Genomic DNA, 7,269 nt, shown 5'->3' with positions numbered 1-7,269 from the left:
GTGGCCGCACCCGCCCGGCGGCGGTCGTCGGGGACTCGGGGGGCAGGCCCCCCCACCTGACGCCCTGGCCAGCGCGGGGGACTTTCGGTGCACCATGGAGCATTGTGGACTGCCAGCGTGGCTGCCCCCGGGGGGGCCGAGGCAGCCTCTCCGGCCCCGCTGATGGAGACGTGGACTCCCGGGTCGGGGCCGCTGGACTCAGCTTCTGAAGGCGGCGGTGACCGAGGGGGTGGGGTCCGCGCCGCCCGCCTCTGCCGCCCACCACCATCTCAGGAATGGCCGCTGGTGCTGGCTGCCCGTTCCAGCTGCAGGGGTGACACTGACGGGGGGGTATCCCCCCCTACAACCGGTGCGCCTTCACTTTGGGCCTGGCCTCAGGCCCCTGGTGCTTCCCCCCCTCCTCTCGGGGAGGGGGTCCGTGAAGAGCAAATGAGCCAAACGTGACCACTAGCTTCCTGGAGCCAGAGAGGGGGCGCGTGGCCGCCCAGCGCTGAGCCATCTTGGGGAGGCCGTGCCCGCCTCACCTTCATCGTGGAGGGGGGTGTTGGGGGGCGCGCTGCCCGCGACCACCCCCTCCCCCACCCACCCCATTCATAGGTTTAGAGAGAGCACGCGTGACCACTGGCATTCATTTGGGGGGTGGGATCTCTTGGTGGAAGCTCCCCCCCGCCCCAGCCCGAGTCCCCTGGACCAGGCGCTTTGGGGGTGGGGGCGGCGAGGACGGGGAGTCAGGGAGGGGGGTCTCGGAAGAGGGAGGAGTCTGGGAGCGGGGAGGGGTGGCCCAGCCTGTAAAATACTGTATATGCGCTGCTGTAGATACCGGAATGAATTTTCTGTACATGTTTGGTTAATTTTTTTTGTACATGATTTTTGTATGTTTCCTTTTCAATAAAATCAGATTGGAACAGTGGACGGTCTTTCTGCTCGATCGCTTCCCCCATCAGCGCCACGTGGCTTGGGTGTGGCCTGCTCAGGCCCCCCTCCTCCCGCCAAGCTGGGGTCCTGGGGGATGAGGGCCAGCCCTGCCCCTCCTTAAGTCCCTTGCTGAGAGCTCAAACAAAATGGACCTTGTAGAAATCCGAAACCAAATCCACAGCTCATCAATTAACCAATCAAATGAGTTGATTCCGACTCAGGGAGGCCCCATGTGGTTCAGGGTAGAACAGCTCCAAAGGGTTTTCTAGGCTCTAATCAGTGCCTGTGGGTTGCCAGGCCCTTACTTCCGCAGGACTTCTGGTGACTTCCCACTGCCAACTTTCAGATTACTAAATTCACTCCTCATTGGAGGGGTCCAATTTATATGGACCATTCAGCAGTTTAAGAAACTACCTATGTTTCCTGGTAAGCAGGTAGGGGATTTGAACTGCCCACCTTAGGTAAACACCTCAACACATTTCACTGTATGCTATTAGAACACCTTTGAAATTGATAACAAAAAATCACTGGCGTCAGTTGGACCAACTCAGAGCTGACCTCCCCGGGTTTTGGAAGCTCTGAATTACACAGGCGACCGTCTGTTTTCTCCTGTGGAGTTGCAGGTGGATTTGAACCGGAGAGGTCTGATTGATGGTTCAGCAGCCTAACTCCCAAGGTACTGAAGCACAATTCAGGGACCTGTTTCTGAAATGCAGGCATTCTTGGTTTGGTTCTAAACCCCACAGTAAAATGAGTCATGTGCCTTTTTTTTTTTTTTTTTATTTCTCAGTGCACATAAAGGTTAGGATTAAATTACACTGGGTTTAAAAACGTAATAAAGAAATCCAGGTGGTGATGTGTGTTCTAAAGTTGTGCTATCAAGGGGAGCTCTGGTGGCCTAGTGGCAAGGAGCTGCAACTACAATCCCAGAGGCACACGGTTCGAATCCACCAGATGCTCTGCCGAGAAAAGGCGGGACAATCTCTTCCTGTACCAGTCAGATCTGATTTGACGGTACACACACACACACACACAAAAAAAAAGTTGTGCTACCAATTGAAAGGTTAGCTGTTTGAATCTACCAGATGCTTCTCCGGAGAAAGATAGGCAGTCTTTTCCCGTAAAGACGCACACACAGCCTCTGGAACCTGATGGAGGGTCACCATGTGTCCACTGAACGGCAGCCAGTTTGGCTTTTCTGGATTGGGCCTGCAGTAAGTGTGCATCGTTGTTCTGGGCTGTCAAGTCAGAACCGACTCATAGCTGACCCTCTAGCAGGTTTTTAGAGGCTGTAAGTTGCACAGGAGGAGACAGCTCATCTTTCTCCCAAGGAGCAACTGGAGGATTCAAACTACCTGCCTTTGGATTGGCAACACAATGAACTCTTTACCACTAGGCCATGAGACAACAGCTCTGTACAGCTGCATGATGGGAACATCAAAGGAGTCACAGATTGACCAAAGTGACACACTGTGGCAGAGAACGAGCACAAGATGTTGGGAAAATGGCACAGATACAGATCTGCTCAATGCAGGGTTGCCACTAATTTGTAGTTTATCCAAAACGCAATTATCTGCAAAGCACAGCAAAAGAAGGTGTACTTCTCCCAGGGCACAAGGAAACAACTGCTTTGGACAGCAGTGTGGCGAAATCACGTCCAGCTGAAAGTGGACACACTCGCCATCAGCTCGTGCCTTCCTTAAGGTCTCCCCTTATTAGAAGATGGGATGTGGTCATCCACAACGCGTAGGGCCCCTGTGTGCCCTCCAGCTGCCACAGGGCAGTTGATCAAGTCAGCCACAAGACAGAACAATACACAGCAGTGAACAGTATCCACTTAAATAAACACAAACAACTGTGAGCCAGATAAACACACAGGGCATGAGGAAGCTGGGTGTGTGGCTGGTTACATTGCTTCCTATCTTTCTTTATGCACAAATCTGAATACAATCCCCACCTCCCTTGGCAGTCAGAAGTGGCCCCAAAGCCAAAGAAACAAAGATCCAATTCATTCCCACTGGAGGAGCGAGCTCTGGTGGTGCTGTGTATGTGGCCGCTCAGTTCACCAGAAGGTCTGTGGTTCAAGCCCACCTGAGGGAGAAAGATGAGCCAGTCTACTTCTGTAAAGACTTATTTACATCAATCTTTATTTAAAAAAAAATTTTAGGGGAGCTCTGGTGGCCTAGTGGCAAGAAGCTGCACTGCAATCCCAGAGGCGCATGGTTTGAATCCACCAGATGCTCTGCCAGCAAAGGAGGGACAATCTCCTTCTGTACCAGTCAGATCTGATCTGACGGTACACAGACATACACACACACAAATAATAATAATAATAAAATTTTTTTAAATTGTATACTGGTGTACTTACAAAATTCATATACATTGTTTTCCACACCGATAGTTATTTTTAATTCAGATTTGAATGGAAGTTGTTGTTGTTATGTGCCGTCGAGTCATTTCTGACTCATAGCGACCCTATGCACAACAGCCCTAAACCCTGCTCTATCCTGCGCCAACCACACCGCCTCTGACACACCCATCCCGATTACCCCAGTCACCGAATCAATCCATCTCATAGAGGGTCTTCCCCTCCTGCGCTGTCCCTCCACCCTCCCAAGCATGATGTCCCTCTCCAAGGACCCGTCCCTCCTGGCAACATGTCCAAAGTATGTCAGACGAAGTCCCAGAATCCTTGCCTCCAAGGAGTAGCTTGCTTTAATCCTCTCCAAGATGAATCTGTTTGTTTTCCTGGCAGTCCATGGTACATTCAGTACCCTTCTCCAGCACCACAGCTCAAAAGCATCCACTCTCCTTCTGTCCTCCCTAGTCATTGTCCAACTCTCTGATGCATAACAAGCGATTGCAAAGACCATAGCCTGTATCAGGCGCACCTTAGTCTCCAGAGAGACACTGTTGCTCCTGAGTACCTTAGAGAGGTCACTAACAGCAGACTTTCCCATCGCGATACGCTTTTTGATTTCCTGACTGCTGGTGCCAAGAGTGTTGACTGTGGAGCCGAACAAACTGAAGCTGTGAGCACTCTCAATCTCTTCGTCATCCATCCTGATGCTGCCAGTTGGTCCAGTGGCAAGAATCTTTGTCTTCTTGACATTGAGCCTCATTCCATACTGAAGGCTGCAGTCCTTGACCCTTCGCAGCAAGTGCATGAGGTCCTCCTCAGTTTCAGCAAGCAGGGTTGTGTCATTTGCATAACGGAGATTGTTAATAGATCTTCCAACAATCCTGATGCCACAATTCTCCGCATAGAGCCCAGCCTCCTGGATAATCTGCTCTGCACACATGTTGAAAAGGTATGGAGATGGAAGGAATATGAATGGAAGTATATAAAGCAAATTGGTTTTCCATTCAACCATTCATACACATTTAGGGGATTTTTTTGTTGGTTTTTTTCTTTTTAAATTTTTTTAAAAATTTATTTTATTTCATTATTTTTTTGTGTGTGTGCCGTCAAATCAGATCTGACTGGTACAGGAGGAGATGTTCCTCCTTCTCCAGCAGAGCATCTGGTGGATTTGAATCGTGCATCTCTGAGATTGCAGTTGCAGCTTCTTGCCACTAGGCCACCAGAGCTTGCTTATTTTTAAAATTTTTTTAATGTGTATACCATCAAATCGAATCTGACTGGTACAGGAGGAGATTGCCCCTCCTTCTCCAGTAGAGCATCTGGTGGATTTGAACCGTGCACCTCTGGAATTGCAGTGCAGCTTCTTGTCACTAGGCCACCAGAGCACGCACATACACATTTAGTTTTACAGCATTAATTACAACCCCCACAATGTAATTGCACTCTCCCCACTTCCTCCCTGTCCTCCAGAAACACCTCATGGAATGATGGACACAGCTAGATTTGTTGTTGTGAGTTGCCACTGAGTCAGCGACAGCTTCTGGCAGCCACCACATGCTCCCGCGACACCCTCACAATCTCTGCTCCTGGATTTAGGTCTGCCATTTCTATTGATGTTCCGTTCATCCATTGTTCTGTTCTCATGTTACCCTTTCTTGGCATCTCTTGGATTGTTTGCATGAACGATGTTTAAAATTCAGTTTCAGTTAATCTTCTGGAATTTTAACTACACCTCCTCCTTGTGATTTGTCCTTCTGTTCCTTTGTTGTGATTATTAGCTGCTGTTGGGAGACTGGCCAACACAACAGTCCCACAAAGGTCCCCATGATCAGTGGCAGACTAGGCTGCTGACTGAACTCCGAGGGTTTCCCTGGCTAATGTTCAGAAGGGGATCGCCAGGCCTTTCTTCCTTGTCATCTGACTCCAGCAGCTTTGCTGAGACATCTTCAGCACCATAGCCACACACAAGCCTCTGCTGATTAGTGGTAACTGAGTGGTGCACTGGCTGGGAGTTGAACTCTGAGCTCCTGCATGCAAAGTGTCACCGGGCCACCACTGCCCTCCAAAAAAAAAAAAAACCAAAAAACTCAAACCATGTTCTTTTTTTTTTAAATTTTTATTTATTTATTTTATGTGTGTACCGTCAAATTGGATCTGACTGGTACAGGAGGCAATTGTTCCTCCTTCTTCAGCAGAGCATCTGGTGGATTTGAACCGCGCACCTCTGGGATTGCAGTGCAGTTTCCTGCCACTAGGCCACCAGAGCTCGCCCAAACCATGCTCTTAATGATTTTCAGTATATTTAGCATTAATGCTGTAGCAATTCACATGACACGTAGCAATCTGGTGACATGATGTTGTTAGGTGCTGTTGGGTTTGCTTGGACTGAGCAGGAGGAAGAGACACGGCTGAGTCCTGTACCATATACGCTGAGCCCATTGCTGTAGTCACGGTGTCAATCCATGTCACTGAGTGTTCTTCTGTTTGTCGTCAATCTTCCACTTTACCCAGTATGGTGTCCTCCAGTGACTGGTCCCTCCTGACAACATCTCCAAAGGATGTGAGAAGCACTGCTATTTTTGCTTCTAAGAAACACTCAGGCTACACGTCTTCAAGGATGTATTCACTGTCCATAATAGTATATTCAAGATTCTTTATAGATCGTCTTTGGGGTCAAAAAATGTATAAAAGTAATTTTTTAAAAAAAGTAATTTTTTTCTTCACTTTTTAAAAATTTTATTGTATTGTTTTTACTTGGATAGTCAAATCAAATCTGACTGGTACAGGAGATTGCCCCCTCCTTTTCCAGCAGAGCATCTGGTAGATTTGAACCGTGTACCTCTGGGATTGCAGTGCAGCGTCTTGCCACTAGGCCACCAGAGCTCCCTTTAAAAGCAATTCTTATACTATAGAACACTCAATATTTTTTTTTAAAAGGAATAATTGATTTTACTCACTCGTTCACTGACATGGAGTCAGAACAACTCATAGCTGACCCTCTAGAAACTCTATGAACTTTGATAAACATTGATAGTTATAGAAAGACTTCAGGTCTTTTGTTCATAGGGTCGCTATGAGTCGTGCTCAACTTGAAGGCAATCAACAACTCTCATGAGAGTTGGTGATCTTCTCCCAAAGAGCAGCTGGTGGTTTCGAACCACCCTCCTTTGGGCTGGCAATGCAACTCCTTATCAATAGGCCACCAGATGCAGTACCTAGTCTGTTCTGTATTTGTAAGTCTTATTTGTTTGATTGTTGATAATATAAGCAGTGGAAATTAGACCAATTTGACAGTTTCCACATGTGATACAGGTATCATGGTTTGAGCTATGCAATCATCATTTTCTATCCTCTCTCCTCCCTTTTCTGAGTAGCTCTTTCCTCATTCACATCAACTCAGGGCCTCCTAGGTTCTTATCTAACCTTTCAAGTTGCTGCTGTCAATTTGATTCAATATGCATAGATCTTAAAAGAGCACAGTGCTCAAGGCAGGAATTCTTAACTAGTTAAGCTGAACTAATGCTTGGGTTTGTTTGGGGTTTTTTTAAGCTTTTTTTTTTTAAAGATTTTTTTTAAAAATTGTGATTTTAACAAAAGTTTGCAGAGAAGTTGGATTTTTATTCATTCATTGTTGCATATTTTCCTCCATACCACCCACTCCACTTTAAAAAAAATCATCCATTTTCACATAATTTCCTCCCTCCGCTCTAACCCTACCCCTACCACTTTGCTATGTACCTCTTATTCTGGACTGTTGTCATATAAATAATGCCTAATCATGTATTACTTTTAGTTCTTTCCTTCATCTGTTCCAATGCAGTGTTTATTATTTATACCCCCCTTTTCATAGTTTCCCCACAACATGTCAGTTTTGTTTTATAAGAGTGATCTGACATCCAAGCAGATATATGCACACCCATGTTTATTGCAGCTTTGTTCACAATAGCAAGGAGTTGGAAACAACCTAAGTGCCCATCAACAAACGAATG

This window comes from Elephantulus edwardii, unplaced genomic scaffold, assembly GCF_000299155.1.
Source record: "Elephantulus edwardii isolate Elephantulus edwardi_28Jun2011 unplaced genomic scaffold, EleEdw1.0 scaffold00236, whole genome shotgun sequence".
NCBI lineage: Eukaryota > Metazoa > Chordata > Mammalia > Macroscelidea > Macroscelididae > Elephantulus > Elephantulus edwardii.
The sequence above is the reverse complement of the archived record's forward strand: the minus strand, read 5'-3'. Positions refer to the sequence as shown.